General features: G+C 46.7%; 8 non-coding genes across 8 annotated transcripts; all 8 read right to left on the bottom strand.

The window, feature by feature from the left end:
- Positions 1-6,821: 6,821 nt before the first annotated feature.
- LOC142731615 (U2 spliceosomal RNA) lies at positions 6,822-7,012 on the bottom strand. Its single transcript, XR_012879047.1, has one exon. It is a non-coding gene; the product is annotated as a U2 spliceosomal RNA (small nuclear RNA).
- A 1,234-nt stretch (positions 7,013-8,246) lies between these two features.
- LOC142731614 (U2 spliceosomal RNA) lies at positions 8,247-8,437 on the bottom strand. Its single transcript, XR_012879046.1, has one exon. It is a non-coding gene; the product is annotated as a U2 spliceosomal RNA (small nuclear RNA).
- Positions 8,438-9,671: 1,234 nt separating this feature from the next.
- On the bottom strand, positions 9,672-9,862 carry LOC142731626 (U2 spliceosomal RNA). The gene has a single exon (XR_012879057.1). It is a non-coding gene; the product is annotated as a U2 spliceosomal RNA (small nuclear RNA).
- A 1,234-nt stretch (positions 9,863-11,096) lies between these two features.
- LOC142731625 (U2 spliceosomal RNA) lies at positions 11,097-11,287 on the bottom strand. Its single transcript, XR_012879056.1, has one exon. It is a non-coding gene; the product is annotated as a U2 spliceosomal RNA (small nuclear RNA).
- Positions 11,288-12,525: 1,238 nt separating this feature from the next.
- Positions 12,526-12,716, bottom strand: LOC142731622 (U2 spliceosomal RNA). The gene has a single exon (XR_012879053.1). It is a non-coding gene; the product is annotated as a U2 spliceosomal RNA (small nuclear RNA).
- Positions 12,717-13,946: 1,230 nt separating this feature from the next.
- On the bottom strand, positions 13,947-14,137 carry LOC142731624 (U2 spliceosomal RNA). Its single transcript, XR_012879055.1, has one exon. It is a non-coding gene; the product is annotated as a U2 spliceosomal RNA (small nuclear RNA).
- Positions 14,138-15,375: 1,238 nt separating this feature from the next.
- Positions 15,376-15,566, bottom strand: LOC142731623 (U2 spliceosomal RNA). The gene has a single exon (XR_012879054.1). It is a non-coding gene; the product is annotated as a U2 spliceosomal RNA (small nuclear RNA).
- A 1,238-nt stretch (positions 15,567-16,804) lies between these two features.
- Positions 16,805-16,995, bottom strand: LOC142731613 (U2 spliceosomal RNA). The gene has a single exon (XR_012879045.1). It is a non-coding gene; the product is annotated as a U2 spliceosomal RNA (small nuclear RNA).
- Positions 16,996-17,370: the final 375 nt, after the last annotated feature.

The following is a 17,370-nucleotide window of genomic DNA, read 5'->3' as shown; positions in this document are numbered from 1 at the left end:
GTATGAAGAAGGTGATGCAAAAGACTTGCGCCTACTAAAAATAACTTTTATGTCCGGTCTTAAGCCGGCAGTACAAGAAGCTGTTAAAAGATCCCGCCCCGACTGGCGTACATGCCAGTTTAATGATTTAGTAAGCATTGCAAAAGGTGCAGAGTTAGATTTAGCTCCTAAAAGAACCCGTCTCGCCCCGATGCAACAAAAGGGGAGCTATAGAGGAAGAGGCAGGGAACAAAAAGACACTTTGAGAACCCAGAGAAGGGATCTTAGCCAGATTACATGCTGGAATTGTGATAAGAAGGGTCATTATTCAGCCCGATGTCCCTCCCGTCCAGTTGAGCCTCCCAATTCTTTGATTGCTGCATAGGAAACTGGCAACCCTGATGTCTCCCTCTGCCCAGTGCTCCCCCCGACAGGTCCATCATTGATGGTGCCTGTTACTTTACCCACAGGGGAAAATACCTCTTTTCTAGTAGACACAGGGGCAGCCAGAACTGTATTACAAACCAAATATGTACCGGCAGAGTTGTTATCACCAGACTATATAGATTGTGAAGGGGTGGAGGGAACATCATTTCAGTTACAGTTAACAAAACCAATGCGACTGAATATACATGACACACAATCAATTGTCTCCCGTGTGTTAGTGTCACCACACACTCCCTACAATTTATTGGGGACAGATGTACTCAGTGCCCTGGGAGCAGCATTGGACTTTTCTTCTGGCACACCTACATTAACCTCTGCCATTCCAGAGTCCCTGCTATGCAAACTCCTTAGTATGGCAAGTATGCCGGACACTGAAAAAGCCCCCAGTACCCCTCCCCTTTGGTTGGCAGACATCCCAGAAAAACTATGGGCACAAGATAAGATGGATGTAGGAGTTTTAAATGTGCCGCCTGTACAAGTAAATTTAAAACCAGACATGCAGAACCGTCCTGTATGTATAAAGCAATATCCTCTGAGTCCACAGCAAGATGCTGCTATAGAAAAGGATATTAATTCCTTACTGGAAAACAATCTTATAGTGCCCATAATCTCGCCTTTCAACACTCCTCTTTACCCAGTAAAGAAAAAGACACTGCCCGGTCAACCTGTACAGTACCGGATGGTACATGACCTACGGGCTGTGAATGCTGTGACAATAATTAATACACCACAAGTGCCTAACCCACATACCCTGCTCAACCAGGTCCCCGGCACTGCAGTCTATTTCACCGTTATAGACTTAGCCAATGCTTTCTTCTCCATCCCGCTGGATAAAGAGTGCCAGCAGTATTTTGCATTTACACATAGGGGAAGACAGTATGCTTGGGTAGTGCTGCCACAGGGTGCCGCAAACTCCCCTGATATCTTCTCACGTACCATGAAAGATATTCTGGACACCTGGCAGCCCCCCAATCAGTCCTCAGTTCTACTACAATATGTAGATGATTTGTTACTTTGTAGTGAGAGTCTGGAGAACAGTGAAACAGATTCTAAATCACTATTAATGTTCCTAGAAGAAGTTGGCTGTAAAGCGAGCAAGCACAAGCTGCAATTATGTGCCAAAACAGTTGTTTTCCTTGGTCACTGTATTTCCCAAGGTATGAAACACTTAACCCCTGACAGGCTGGAAATCATACAGAAACACCCAGTCCCTAGAAACCCTAAACAATTGAGGACTTTCTTGGGTTTAATAGGGTACTGCAGAGCCTGGATCAGGGATGCCTCTGCTATGATGCAACCATTATATGACTGTCTCACCTCTGACCCATTTGTACTGTCACCTGAGGCAATTGACAATTTTCACTCCCTGAAGCTGTCACTGACTACAAGGCCAGCACTGGGACTTCCTGACTACAATAAGCCATTTACTCTGTTCTGCCATGAACAGGCAGGCCATGCCTCTGGAGTATTAGCCCAAGATCATGGAGGCAAGATGCGACCACTTGCCTATTACTCCCTTGCTCTGGATCCCATTGTACTAGGATCCCCGACATGCATACGCGCTGTCTCAGCAGCAGCAGCTTTAGTTGATAAAGCAACAGACATTGTACTTCAACATGACATTATTGTGCAAGTCCCACACGCAGTGCAGGAAATGATGAACACAGTCAAGACAAAACACTTATCAGTTGCAAGACTTACTAAAATTGAACTTACTCTTCTGTCCCCTAATGTGACTATCAAACGTTGTGTTGTTCTGAATCTAGCTACACTCCTGCCCCTAGATTCTGAACAAAAGGAGGGAGGAGTGGGGGGAAAGGGACATGGACACCCCCTTATTTTTCAACTATCCACTGATGATGAACTATTTAATTTTGAACATGAACATGACTGTCAAAGCCTAGTGGATATGGAATCAAACGGCATAAACAGTATATTTGATGTTGCTCTGATTAACCCTGATGCTGAGTATTTTGTAGATGGATCTCGATATTGGAGCGAAGACAAAGGACATTTCCTCACCGGGTATGCAGTGGTCCACAATGGTAAGGCCGTCATACAACAGTCCCTACCCTCCAGTAGCTCAGCTCAGGAGGCAGAACTAAAAGCACTCGCTGAGGCGTGTAAATTGGGTAAGGGACAGCGTGTCAACATATACACTGACTCCAGATATGCCTTTGGAGTTGCACATGACTTTGGGACAATATGGAGAGCCAGAGGGTTCTTGACCTCGGCAGGTAAACCTATAAAGAATGCAAAAGCAGTAGAAGAACTTTTAGAATCACTGCACATGCCAGACCAAGCAGCTATAGTCAAAGTACAGGCACACACTAATAACAGTGATCTCCTATCAAAAGGGAATGAGGCTGCGGATGCAGCGGCAAAGGACGCTGCTGCTCTCCCTCTGATGATTGTGAAGCCTGTTTTACAACCCATCACAGAGACCCTGTTGCGTGCTTTCCAGGACCAAGCACCCCCTCAAGAGCAAGCAGAGTGGGAGGAGAGAGGTGCAGCAATAGGTCTAGGACAGTTGAGGCATCTTAATTCTAAGGTTTGCCTACCAAGAGCACTGTATCCAATGATGTGTGCCCTAGCCCATGGGAAAACACACTGTTCAAAGGGAGCTATGAGCCAGCTAGTGTTACAGACATGGCATGCTCCTGGTTTTCAAAATGCAGCAGCCAAATATACAGAGGGCTGCATGACATGTGCACAACACAACCCTGGTAAAACCACCAAAACACCAGCTAAACACACTCCTAAGTCCTACTACCCCTTTCAGCGATTACAGGTGGACTGCATACAACTACCTAAGGTGGGAATTTATCAATATGTACTTGTTTGCACTGATTTATTTTCAGGATGGCCAGAAGCTTTTCCAGTGGCTAAAGCAAATGCAGATACCACAGCAAAGAAACTTATAGCTGAGGTAGTGTGCCGCTATGGAGTACCAGAGACAAGTGACAGAGGTACTCACTTTACCCAAGAACTATTGAGGAACATATTAAAAAGCCTTGGGATAGAACAAGCATTTCACACTCCCGATCACCCACAAAGCAGTGGTAAGGTAGAAAGACTAAATGGAACTTTGAAATTAAAAATCCAAAAGGCCATGAATGAAACTTCTTTACCGTGGACACAATGTCTACCCCTGGCTTTATACTCTGTAAGAACCACACCAAGAGGGAAGGATAAACTTTCTCCCTATGAAATATTGTTTGGAAATATGCCAAAGACAGGACTGTATTTTCCTCAGCAGTTACAAAAGCATTATGACAATATGACCACATACTTGGCTGCCCTACACAAGCAACTGGAGAGGACACATAAACTAATCCTTTCTTCTATTCCAGATCCAAATTTTCTTTCAGGTACCCACTCACTACAACCTGGAGACTGGGTGGTAACAAAGATACACAACAGGAGCAGTCTGGAACCAAGGTACTGCCAACCAGTAGAAGTACAGCTGGTCACCGCCACATCAGTGAAGCTCCAAGGACGAGCCAATTGGATACATGCAAGCCATTGCAAAAAGGTTATCAGCCCAGATGACGTCGCCTCGATCGATGATGTTGCCCTTGGCAGGGTTGGTGTTGATGTTGCCCCTCGTGGGGACGATGACTCAAGTTCTCAAGGAGGAAGTGGACAATAAATTCATAAAACATCATCAAATTATAACAGCATTAACAAACTTATCTGATTGTTGGATATGCACACACAGTCCTATAAGTTCAAAATCCATGCCATACATGGCTGTGCCCCTTAGTGAGAAAGAACTTCTTAACACTACATGTTGGGATCCCTCAAAGGTAAAGGATAACACAAAAAGGTATACATGGTCTAATACCAGTGTGCCCTTACCCATAGCAGGATGGATGGAGGATCCCTGGTGGCAGGTAAATCTAACCCTGATACCTGGTAAGGCACTGATTCTCACACAAAAGGAAAATGGAAAATGGGTCCCTAAAAATGTCACTAAAACACTGACACTAGGTGAGATCCCCATAAAAGGCATAAAGATAAGCTTCAATAAAACCCAACAGACCTCAGATGTATTTAGACCAAGTCTGGTAGAACGGTACATACATAATGGTAGTTGGGAATACGGCCATTTCTTCCCTTCAGGAAGTAAGACTGATTGTAAACGTTATCCAGGGTATATGGAAGAAACAGACTTACAAGGGAATGAAACTATGTATTGTGGATGCACAGGAGTATACCAGGGGTCTTTGGGAACAAATTGTCCTTGGTGTGTATTACAGCAGTCTTTTCCCTTAGTTCATTTTGCTCACATGTTAACCCTAGGAAGTATGCAATGGTTTGACCTTCCCCATGATATATATATAGTGTGCGGACATAATGCATATAAATGGATCCCGCAGACTACCACAGGTACCTGTACCCTAGCTAGGTTACAGTCTGCTACCTGGACATGGGACAAGGATGCACTTCCTTATGATAAAGTACCAAAACATATGCTGTACAAAAGGGAGGGAAAGCAAAAAGCCCACCCATTGGTACACTTACCTTGGCACACCAAGTTAGGATATGCTCTATCCATCTTTGGAGGACCAATTAGAAATGCACATAACATAGATATGTGCCAGATAGTGGGTCCTGCATGCTGTCATTATATAGATCCCCAAGGGACAGTACAGATTAAACATGATATTGAACAAGCAAAGCAATTAAAGGAGGAATTTAGGAAAGCTAATTCTGAAGAAGATTGGAACCTAGATTGGCCAGACTGGTTGTCATGGCTGAACCCGGCCTCATGGTTCAGAGGCATTGGAGGATGGGCTGCAGGACTCATGCAAGGCGCTTTACATATATTACTCATAATATTGATTATATACGTTTTTGTTAAATTAGTAGCATGTCTAATACCTATGCTATGTAGGAAGGCTAAGAAAATTGTCTATCATAAGCCGAAACCTTTTAATCAACAATACCCTATGTCACAGGGATTTTATGCACAAGGCCAGAACCTGGTGAATGGGTGAACACCCCACCATGTAACACTAAGTGTGTGTTCATTTATTAAAGCTTTGCCATTTATATCTTATATACATGTTAGGACTTTTATACAGGGCATGCTGTTATTGTTATCACCATATAGATATTGACAAAGGTAGAGTCCAACAAATCCAAGCAGCCGTGCAGACGAGCAACTACGGGACTTGTCAACGCACTGACGGACCCTATACCCAAACCTGAACTTGGTGATCGCATTATATTATTAGTAGTGGCCCTATTCATTATTTTGTTTGAGGTTTATAATCAGATAATTTTTAATCTCTGTATTTTAATATGAGAAAAAGGGGGGTTTGTGATGGATGGTCAAATTGCTTATGTTCTCTGTATTAAATTACACTATGAATTATCAAGCAGGATGCCGGATTATGAAGATATGTATTCTCCATTTTGTAATGATCTCTTTCTGTTACTGCTTGAATCACAAGGGAATAAGTTATTACTTTGTGTTCTTCTTCGTGGCCTTCAATACTGGTAGATAGGAGTCTGGCAGAACGCCTAGACCTGAAATAATCATTATATTTCCAATTAATTCTTTATCTCAGTATTTCACACACATATATGAAATCATCACATAGCCTTATGAAAACCTCCTACATTTCTATTGTTTGTAGGCCAGGATTTGCAGGTGTTAGAAAGATCACGTGACTTCAGTGGGAAGGTACCCTATGACGTATTTTCAGTCTACGTGTAAAATGTTATGATTGGTTGTTCCATTAGAGGTAACACCCTGGTTAGAGGGTACGCCCTGAGGGTATATTAACCTATGTATCTTGATAATAAATGAGAATATTGATTGAGACGACAGATTGCTATTGTCTTTATTGATCTCCCGGTGCACTGCTGATACTTCAATTACCATATTTGAATACCACCTGACAAAGCAGAGGGAGCCCATTAGAGCACCCATCCCAAAAGGTGCTACCTGGAAGGGGTTTCTTCGACAGTAGGGACGACAGTACATTCCATCACATCCATCTAGTGTACACAGGTAGGTCCATTGTGGCGGGCGGGCGGGCGGCTTTAATGGCTGTTTGCTGTTCCCCTACTCCACTCCACTATTTGACTGTGGTGCTGCATCAATCAGTGGCTGGCTCAGGTGCAGCTCTTTAACTTACCTAAAAGGGAGGGCGGAGCTGTTCCAATGTGAAATGCCGGAAACACAGACACACAGACGACACAAAACAAGAGGTGGCAATGTATTCATTAATTGCATTTAATCAATTAGCTCATTATCACTCATGCATTGTCCAACAGGTGTTGAAATAATGGGATTAAAAGGGGAGATCCCTTCAGAAAGACAGAAACAATGGCAAACTCAAAAAACACTTTTGGAATCTGATTTTAGTCAACACATAAGGAAAGGGTGCACCGGTCCTGGAAATACTGCAATACCAGGTCAATGCGTGGAGTGGACAGAGCAAGCTCTATTTCCATCTCCCTGTTCTAAAAATCCATTTAATATATGGTCCCCAGATAGGGGACGTATCAGATATTAAACTGATAAGAACAGATACTACACTTGATCTTAGCCAAAAGGCCGAGAAGCGATAACCCGAACGGGCCGCGCGTTGCCCGAGCCTGCCCGATACTGCTGTTCAGCCCTTGCAGCGATTCAGCCTACTTCTAGGCAATTCCATGGGGCCCTGCAGGCTCACACACTCACAGCTACACGGGAGGTGAATAAAGGCCGGAGAGGAAGCCAGACAGGATTTGCTTCTTTTGCTTGCACCACAATGCAGTGCTGAAAGAGGAGGAATCTACATAAAAACGCCTTCCTGGCAACGCCCAAATGCCCTGCTGCCATGCAGATAAACACTGGCAGCGGCAGCCAGTGCATGCCCACAGCCACCCCTTGTTCCTTCACACCTTGTATCAGCTGTAATCCAGTCCAGTCCAGTGCTGCCTGCTGAGCAGCACTGACCAACACTGCCTGGGCCCAGGCTTTTATCTCTGAGGCCCCATTATGATGTCAGAAAGCTGGCTCTGGCTCCTCAGGGCTCCACTATGACACGTGCAAAGTTCCGTCTGAACTTTATATAAGACGGTGCGGCTCAGTCAGTCACTCAGTGTTGCCTGAGAGGGCAACACTGCAACAGCCGGCCGCCAGGCTGTCTTTTTTTGCACAGCTAGTTGCCTCCAGGAGGCCACAAGAGGGAGACAAGGGACTGCAAAATGGAAAATAAGCATCCACCAACTTTACAGACAACTTCTCCTTGCTCCTACAACCTCCATCCTTGCACAGTTTGTTATTCTTCTAGGTAACATAGTAACAAATCCAAATTGCTGCTCTCTTTGTAGGCAAGCAAGGCTTTGTTGCAACTGCAATTCTTACTCCTTCTTGAAATGTAGGGACGACAGTACATTCCATCACATCCATCTAGTGTACACAGGTAGGTCCATTGTGGCGGGCGGGCGGGCGGCTTTAATGGCTGTTTGCTGTTCCCCTACTCCACTCCACTATTTGACTGTGGTGCTGCATCAATCAGTGGCTGGCTCAGGTGCAGCTCTTTAACTTACCTAAAAGGGAGGGCGGAGAGAAGACAAGGAAGGTGAATGAGCTGTTCCAATGTGAAATGCCGGAAACACAGACACACAGACGACACAAAACAAGAGGTGGCAATGTATTCATTAATTGCATTTAATCAATTAGCTCATTATCACTCATGCATTGTCCAACAGGTGTTGAAATAATGGGATTAAAAGGGGAGATCCCTTCAGAAAGACAGAAACAATGGCAAACACAAAAAACACTTTTGGAATCTGATTTTAGTCAACACATAAGGAAAGGGTGCACCGGTCCTGGAAATACTGCAATACCAGGTCAATGCGTGGAGTGGACAGAGCAAGCTCTATTTCCATCTCCCTGTTCTAAAAATCCATTTAATATATGGTCCCCAGATAGGGGACGTATCAGATATTAAACTGATAAGAACAGATACTACACTTGATCTTAGCCAAAAGGCCGAGAAGCGATAACCCGAACGGGCCGCGCGTTGCCCGAGCCTGCCCGATACTGCTGTTCAGCCCTTGCAGCGATTCAGCCTACTTCTAGGCAATTCCATGGGGCCCTGCAGGCTCACACACTCACAGCTACACGGGAGGTGAATAAAGGCCGGAGAGGAAGCCAGACAGGATTTGCTTCTTTTGCTTGCACCACAATGCAGTGCTGAAAGAGGAGGAATCTACATAAAAACGCCTTCCTGGCAACGCCCAAATGCCCTGCTGCCATGCAGATAAACACTGGCAGCGGCAGCCAGTGCATGCCCACAGCCACCCCTTGTTCCTTCACACCTTGTATCAGCTGTAATCCAGTCCAGTCCAGTGCTGCCTGCTGAGCAGCACTGACCAACACTGCCTGGGCCCAGGCTTTTATCTCTGAGGCCCCATTATGATGTCAGAAAGCTGGCTCTGGCTCCTCAGGGCTCCACTATGACACGTGCAAAGTTCCGTCTGAACTTTATATAAGACGGTGCGGCTCAGTCAGTCACTCAGTGTTGCCTGAGAGGGCAACACTGCAACAGCCGGCCGCCAGGCTGTCTTTTTTTGCACAGCTAGTTGCCTCCAGGAGGCCACAAGAGGGAGACAAGGGACTGCAAAATGGAAAATAAGCATCCACCAACTTTACAGACAACTTCTCCTTGCTCCTACAACCTCCATCCTTGCACAGTTTGTTATTCTTCTAGGTAACATAGTAACAAATCCAAATTGCTGCTCTCTTTGTAGGCAAGCAAGGCTTTGTTGCAACTGCAATTCTTACTCCTTCTTGAAATGTAGGGACGACAGTACATTCCATCACATCCATCTAGTGTACACAGGTAGGTCCATTGTGGCGGGCGGGCGGGCGGCTTTAATGGCTGTTTGCTGTTCCCCTACTCCACTCCACTATTTGACTGTGGTGCTGCATCAATCAGTGGCTGGCTCAGGTGCAGCTCTTTAACTTACCTAAAAGGGAGGGCGGAGAGAAGACAAGGAAGGTGAATGAGCTGTTCCAATGTGAAATGCCGGAAACACAGACACACAGACGACACAAAACAAGAGGTGGCAATGTATTCATTAATTGCATTTAATCAATTAGCTCATTATCACTCATGCATTGTCCAACAGGTGTTGAAATAATGGGATTAAAAGGGGAGATCCCTTCAGAAAGACAGAAACAATGGCAAACACAAAAAACACTTTTGGAATCTGATTTTAGTCAACACATAAGGAAAGGGTGCACCGGTCCTGGAAATACTGCAATACCAGGTCAATGCGTGGAGTGGACAGAGCAAGCTCTATTTCCATCTCCCTGTTCTAAAAATCCATTTAATATATGGTCCCCAGATAGGGGACGTATCAGATATTAAACTGATAAGAACAGATACTACACTTGATCTTAGCCAAAAGGCCGAGAAGCGATAACCCGAACGGGCCGCGCGTTGCCCGAGCCTGCCCGATACTGCTGTTCAGCCCTTGCAGCAATTCAGCCTACTTCTAGGCAATTCCATGGGGCCCTGCAGGCTCACACACTCACAGCTACACGGGAGGTGAATAAAGGCCGGAGAGGAAGCCAGACAGGATTTGCTTCTTTTGCTTGCACCACAATGCAGTGCTGAAAGAGGAGGAATCTACATAAAAACGCCTTCCTGGCAATGCCCAAATGCCCTGCTGCCATGCAGATAAACACTGGCAGCGGCAGCCAGTGCATGCCCACAGCCACCCCTTGTTCCTTCACACCTTGTATCAGCTGTAATCCAGTCCAGTCCAGTGCTGCCTGCTGAGCAGCACTGACCAACACTGCCTGGGCCCAGGCTTTTATCTCTGAGGCCCCATTATGATGTCAGAAAGCTGGCTCTGGCTCCTCAGGGCTCCACTATGACACGTGCAAAGTTCCGTCTGAACTTTATATAAGACGGTGCGGCTCAGTCAGTCACTCAGTGTTGCCTGAGAGGGCAACACTGCAACAGCCGGCCGCCAGGCTGTCTTTTTTTGCACAGCTAGTTGCCTCCAGGAGGCCACAAGAGGGAGACAAGGGACTGCAAAATGGAAAATAAGCATCCACCAACTTTACAGACAACTTCTCCTTGCTCCTACAACCTCCATCCTTGCACAGTTTGTTATTCTTCTAGGTAACATAGTAACAAATCCAAATTGCTGCTCTCTTTGTAGGCAAGCAAGGCTTTGTTGCAACTGCAATTCTTACTCCTTCTTGAAATGTAGGGACGACAGTACATTCCATCACATCCATCTAGTGTACACAGGTAGGTCCATTGTGGCGGGCGGGCGGGCGGCTTTAATGGCTGTTTGCTGTTCCCCTACTCCACTCCACTATTTGACTGTGGTGCTGCATCAATCAGTGGCTGGCTCAGGTGCAGCTCTTTAACTTACCTAAAAGGGAGGGCGGAGAGAAGACAAGGAAGGTGAATGAGCTGTTCCAATGTGAAATGCCGGAAACACAGACACACAGACGACACAAAACAAGAGGTGGCAATGTATTCATTAATTGCATTTAATCAATTAGCTCATTATCACTCATGCATTGTCCAACAGGTGTTGAAATAATGGGATTAAAAGGGGAGATCCCTTCAGAAAGACAGAAACAATGGCAAACACAAAAAACACTTTTGGAATCTGATTTTAGTCAACACATAAGGAAAGGGTGCACCGGTCCTGGAAATACTGCAATACCAGGTCAATGCGTGGAGTGGACAGAGCAAGCTCTATTTCCATCTCCCTGTTCTAAAAATCCATTTAATATATGGTCCCCAGATAGGGGACGTATCAGATATTAAACTGATAAGAACAGATACTACACTTGATCTTAGCCAAAAGGCCGAGAAGCGATAACCCGAACGGGCCGCGCGTTGCCCGAGCCTGCCCGATACTGCTGTTCAGCCCTTGCAGCAATTCAGCCTACTTCTAGGCAATTCCATGGGGCCCTGCAGGCTCACACACTCACAGCTACACGGGAGGTGAATAAAGGCCGGAGAGGAAGCCAGACAGGATTTGCTTCTTTTGCTTGCACCACAATGCAGTGCTGAAAGAGGAGGAATCTACATAAAAACGCCTTCCTGGCAACGCCCAAATGCCCTGCTGCCATGCAGATAAACACTGGCAGCGGCAGCCAGTGCATGCCCACAGCCACCCCTTGTTCCTTCACACCTTGTATCAGCTGTAATCCAGTCCAGTCCAGTGCTGCCTGCTGAGCAGCACTGACCAACACTGCCTGGGCCCAGGCTTTTATCTCTGAGGCCCCATTATGATGTCAGAAAGCTGGCTCTGGCTCCTCAGGGCTCCACTATGACATGTGCAAAGTTCCGTCTGAACTTTATATAAGACGGTGCGGCTCAGTCAGTCACTCAGTGTTGCCTGAGAGGGCAACACTGCAACAGCCGGCCGCCAGGCTGTCTTTTTTTGCACAGCTAGTTGCCTCCAGGAGGCCACAAGAGGGAGACAAGGGACTGCAAAATGGAAAATAAGCATCCACCAACTTTACAGACAACTTCTCCTTGCTCCTACAACCTCCATCCTTGCACAGTTTGTTATTCTTCTAGGTAACATAGTAACAAATCCAAATTGCTGCTCTCTTTGTAGGCAAGCAAGGCTTTGTTGCAACTGCAATTCTTACTCCTTCTTGAAATGTAGGGACGACAGTACATTCCGTCACATCCATCTAGTGTACACAGGTAGGTCCATTGTGGCGGGCGGGCGGGCGGGCGGCTTTAATGGCTGTTTGCTGTTCCCCTACTCCACTCCACTATTTGACTGTGGTGCTGCATCAATCAGTGGCTGGCTCAGGTGCAGCTCTTTAACTTACCTAAAAGGGAGGGCGGAGAGAAGACAAGGAAGGTGAATGAGCTGTTCCAATGTGAAATGCCGGAAACACAGACACACAGACGACACAAAACAAGAGGTGGCAATGTATTCATTAATTGCATTTAATCAATTAGCTCATTATCACTCATGCATTGTCCAACAGGTGTTGAAATAATGGGATTAAAAGGGGAGATCCCTTCAGAAAGACAGAAACAATGGCAAACACAAAAAACACTTTTGGAATCTGATTTTAGTCAACACATAAGGAAAGGGTGCACCGGTCCTGGAAATACTGCAATACCAGGTCAATGCGTGGAGTGGACAGAGCAAGCTCTATTTCTATCTCCCTGTTCTAAAAATCCATTTAATATATGGTCCCCAGATAGGGGACGTATCAGATATTAAACTGATAAGAACAGATACTACACTTGATCTTAGCCAAAAGGCCGAGAAGCGATAACCCGAACGGGCCGCGCGTTGCCCGAGCCTGCCCGATACTGCTGTTCAGCCCTTGCAGCAATTCAGCCTACTTCTAGGCAATTCCATGGGGCCCTGCAGGCTCACACACTCACAGCTACACGGGAGGTGAATAAAGGCCGGAGAGGAAGCCAGACAGGATTTGCTTCTTTTGCTTGCACCACAATGCAGTGCTGAAAGAGGAGGAATCTACATAAAAACGCCTTCCTGGCAACGCCCAAATGCCCTGCTGCCATGCAGATAAACACTGGCAGCGGCAGCCAGTGCATGCCCACAGCCACCCCTTGTTCCTTCACACCTTGTATCAGCTGTAATCCAGTCCAGTCCAGTGCTGCCTGCTGAGCAGCACTGACCAACACTGCCTGGGCCCAGGCTTTTATCTCTGAGGCCCCATTATGATGTCAGAAAGCTGGCTCTGGCTCCTCAGGGCTCCACTATGACACGTGCAAAGTTCCGTCTGAACTTTATATAAGACGGTGCGGCTCAGTCAGTCACTCAGTGTTGCCTGAGAGGGCAACACTGCAACAGCCGGCCGCCAGGCTGTCTTTTTTTGCACAGCTAGTTGCCTCCAGGAGGCCACAAGAGGGAGACAAGGGACTGCAAAATGGAAAATAAGCATCCACCAACTTTACAGACAACTTCTCCTTGCTCCTACAACCTCCATCCTTGCACAGTTTGTTATTCTTCTAGGTAACATAGTAACAAATCCAAATTGCTGCTCTCTTTGTAGGCAAGCAAGGCTTTGTTGCAACTGCAATTCTTACTCCTTCTTGAAATGTAGGGACGACAGTACATTCCATCACATCCATCTAGTGTACACAGGTAGGTCCATTGTGGCGGGCGGGCGGCTTTAATGGCTGTTTGCTGTTCCCCTACTCCACTCCACTATTTGACTGTGGTGCTGCATCAATCAGTGGCTGGCTCAGGTGCAGCTCTTTAACTTACCTAAAAGGGAGGGCGGAGAGAAGACAAGGAAGGTGAATGAGCTGTTCCAATGTGAAATGCCGGAAACACAGACACACAGACGACACAAAACAAGAGGTGGCAATGTATTCATTAATTGCATTTAATCAATTAGCTCATTATCACTCATGCATTGTCCAACAGGTGTTGAAATAATGGGATTAAAAGGGGAGATCCCTTCAGAAAGACAGAAACAATGGCAAACACAAAAAACACTTTTGGAATCTGATTTTAGTCAACACATAAGGAAAGGGTGCACCGGTCCTGGAAATACTGCAATACCAGGTCAATGCGTGGAGTGGACAGAGCAAGCTCTATTTCCATCTCCCTGTTCTAAAAATCCATTTAATATATGGTCCCCAGATAGGGGACGTATCAGATATTAAACTGATAAGAACAGATACTACACTTGATCTTAGCCAAAAGGCCGAGAAGCGATAACCCGAACGGGCCGCGCGTTGCCCGAGCCTGCCCGATACTGCTGTTCAGCCCTTGCAGCGATTCAGCCTACTTCTAGGCAATTCCATGGGGCCCTGCAGGCTCACACACTCACAGCTACACGGGAGGTGAATAAAGGCCGGAGAGGAAGCCAGACAGGATTTGCTTCTTTTGCTTGCACCCCAATGCAGTGCTGAAAGAGGAGGAATCTACATAAAAACGCCTTCCTGGCAACGCCCAAATGCCCTGCTGCCATGCAGATAAACACTGGCAGCGGCAGCCAGTGCATGCCCACAGCCACCCCTTGTTCCTTCACACCTTGTATCAGCTGTAATCCAGTCCAGTCCAGTGCTGCCTGCTGAGCAGCACTGACCAACACTGCCTGGGCCCAGGCTTTTATCTCTGAGGCCCCATTATGATGTCAGAAAGCTGGCTCTGGCTCCTCAGGGCTCCACTATGACACGTGCAAAGTTCCGTCTGAACTTTATATAAGACGGTGCGGCTCAGTCAGTCACTCAGTGTTGCCTGAGAGGGCAACACTGCAACAGCCGGCCGCCAGGCTGTCTTTTTTTGCACAGCTAGTTGCCTCCAGGAGGCCACAAGAGGGAGACAAGGGACTGCAAAATGGAAAATAAGCATCCACCAACTTTACAGACAACTTCTCCTTGCTCCTACAACCTCCATCCTTGCACAGTTTGTTATTCTTCTAGGTAACATAGTAACAAATCCAAATTGCTGCTCTCTTTGTAGGCAAGCAAGGCTTTGTTGCAACTGCAATTCTTACTCCTTCTTGAAATGTAGGGACGACAGTACATTCCATCACATCCATCTAGTGTACACAGGTAGGTCCATTGTGGCGGGCGGGCGGGCGGGCGGCTTTAATGGCTGTTTGCTGTTCCCCTACTCCACTCCACTATTTGACTGTGGTGCTGCATCAATCAGTGGCTGGCTCAGGTGCAGCTCTTTAACTTACCTAAAAGGGAGGGCGGAGAGAAGACAAGGAAGGTGAATGAGCTGTTCCAATGTGAAATGCCGGAAACACAGACACACAGACGACACAAAACAAGAGGTGGCAATGTATTCATTAATTGCATTTAATCAATTAGCTCATTATCACTCATGCATTGTCCGACAGGTGTTGAAATAATGGGATTAAAAGGAGAGATCCCTTCAGAAAGACAGAAACAATGGCAAACACAAAAAACACTTTTGGAATCTGATTTTAGTCAACACATAAGGAAAGGGTGCACCGGTCCTGGAAATACTGCAATACCAGGTCAATGCGTGGAGTGGACAGAGCAAGCTCTATTTCCATCTCCCTGTTCTAAAAATCCATTTAATATATGGTCCCCAGATAGGGGACGTATCAGATATTAAACTGATAAGAACAGATACTACACTTGATCTTAGCCAAAAGGCCGAGAAGCGATAACCCGAACGGGCCGCGCGTTGCCCGAGCCTGCCCGATACTGCTGTTCAGCCCTTGCAGCGATTCAGCCTACTTCTAGGCAATTCCATGGGGCCCTGCAGGCTCACACACTCACAGCTACACGGGAGGTGAATAAAGGCCGGAGAGGAAGCCAGACAGGATTTGCTTCTTTTGCTTGCACCACAATGCAGTGCTGAAAGAGGAGGAATCTACATAAAAACGCCTTCCTGGCAACGCCCAAATGCCCTGCTGCCATGCAGATAAACACTGGCAGCGGCAGCCAGTGCATGCCCACAGCCACCCCTTGTTCCTTCACACCTTGTATCAGCTGTAATCCAGTCCAGTCCAGTGCTGCCTGCTGAGCAGCACTGACCAACACTGCCTGGGCCCAGGCTTTTATCTCTGAGGCCCCATTATGATGTCAGAAAGCTGGCTCTGTCTCCTCAGGGCTCCACTATGACACGTGCAAAGTTCCGTCTGAACTTTATATAAGACGGTGCGGCTCAGTCAGTCACTCAGTGTTGCCTGAGAGGGCAACACTGCAACAGCCGGCCGCCAGGCTGTCTTTTTTTGCACAGCTAGTTGCCTCCAGGAGGCCACAAGAGGGAGACAAGGGACTGCAAAATGGAAAATAAGCATCCACCAACTTTACAGACAACTTCTCCTTGCTCCTACAACCTCCATCCTTGCACAGTTTGTTATTCTTCTAGGTAACATAGTAACAAATCCAAATTGCTGCTCTCTTTGTAGGCAAGCAAGGCTTTGTTGCAACTGCAATTCTTACTCCTTCTTGAAATGTAGGGACGACAGTACATTCCATCACATCCATCTAGTGTACACAGGTAGGTCCATTGTGGCGGGCGGGCGGGCGGGCGGCTTTAATGGCTGTTTGCTGTTCCCCTACTCCACTCCACTATTTGACTGTGGTGCTGCATCAATCAGTGGCTGGCTCAGGTGCAGCTCTTTAACTTACCTAAAAGGGAGGGCGGAGAGAAGACAAGGAAGGTGAATGAGCTGTTCCAATGTGAAATGCCGGAAACACAGACACACAGACGACACAAAACAAGAGGTGGCAATGTATTCATTAATTGCATTTAATCAATTAGCTCATTATCACTCATGCATTGTCCAACAGGTGTTGAAATAATGGGATTAAAAGGGGAGATCCCTTCAGAAAGACAGAAACAATGGCAAACACAAAAAACACTTTTGGAATCTGATTTTAGTCAACACATAAGGAAAGGGTGCACCGGTCCTGGAAATACTGCAATACCAGGTCAATGCGTGGAGTGGACAGAGCAAGCTCTATTTCCATCTCCCTGTTCTAAAAATCCATTTAATATATGGTCCCCAGATAGGGGACGTATCAGATATTAAACTGATAAGAACAGATACTACACTTGATCTTAGCCAAAAGGCCGAGAAGCGATAACCCGAACGGGCCGCGCGTTGCCCGAGCCTGCCCGATACTGCTGTTCAGCCCTTGCAGCGATTCAGCCTACTTCTAGGCAATTCCATGGGGCCCTGCAGGCTCACACACTCACAGCTACACGGGAGGTGAATAAAGGCCGGAGAGGAAGCCAGACAGGATTTGCTTCTTTTGCTTGCACCACAATGCAGTGCTGAAAGAGGAGGAATCTACATAAAAACGCCTTCCTGGCAACGCCCAAATGCCCTGCTGCCATGCAGATAAACACTTGCAGCGGCAGCCAGTGCATGCCCACAGCCACCCCTTGTTCCTTCACACCTTGTATCAGCTGTAATCCAGTCCAGTCCAGTGCTGCCTGCTGAGCAGCACTGACCAA

This window comes from Rhinoderma darwinii, unplaced genomic scaffold (assembly GCF_050947455.1).
Source record: "Rhinoderma darwinii isolate aRhiDar2 unplaced genomic scaffold, aRhiDar2.hap1 Scaffold_842, whole genome shotgun sequence".
NCBI lineage: Eukaryota > Metazoa > Chordata > Amphibia > Anura > Rhinodermatidae > Rhinoderma > Rhinoderma darwinii.
Note: the sequence above shows the minus strand (reverse complement) of the source record. Positions and strands in the feature narration are given on the sequence as shown.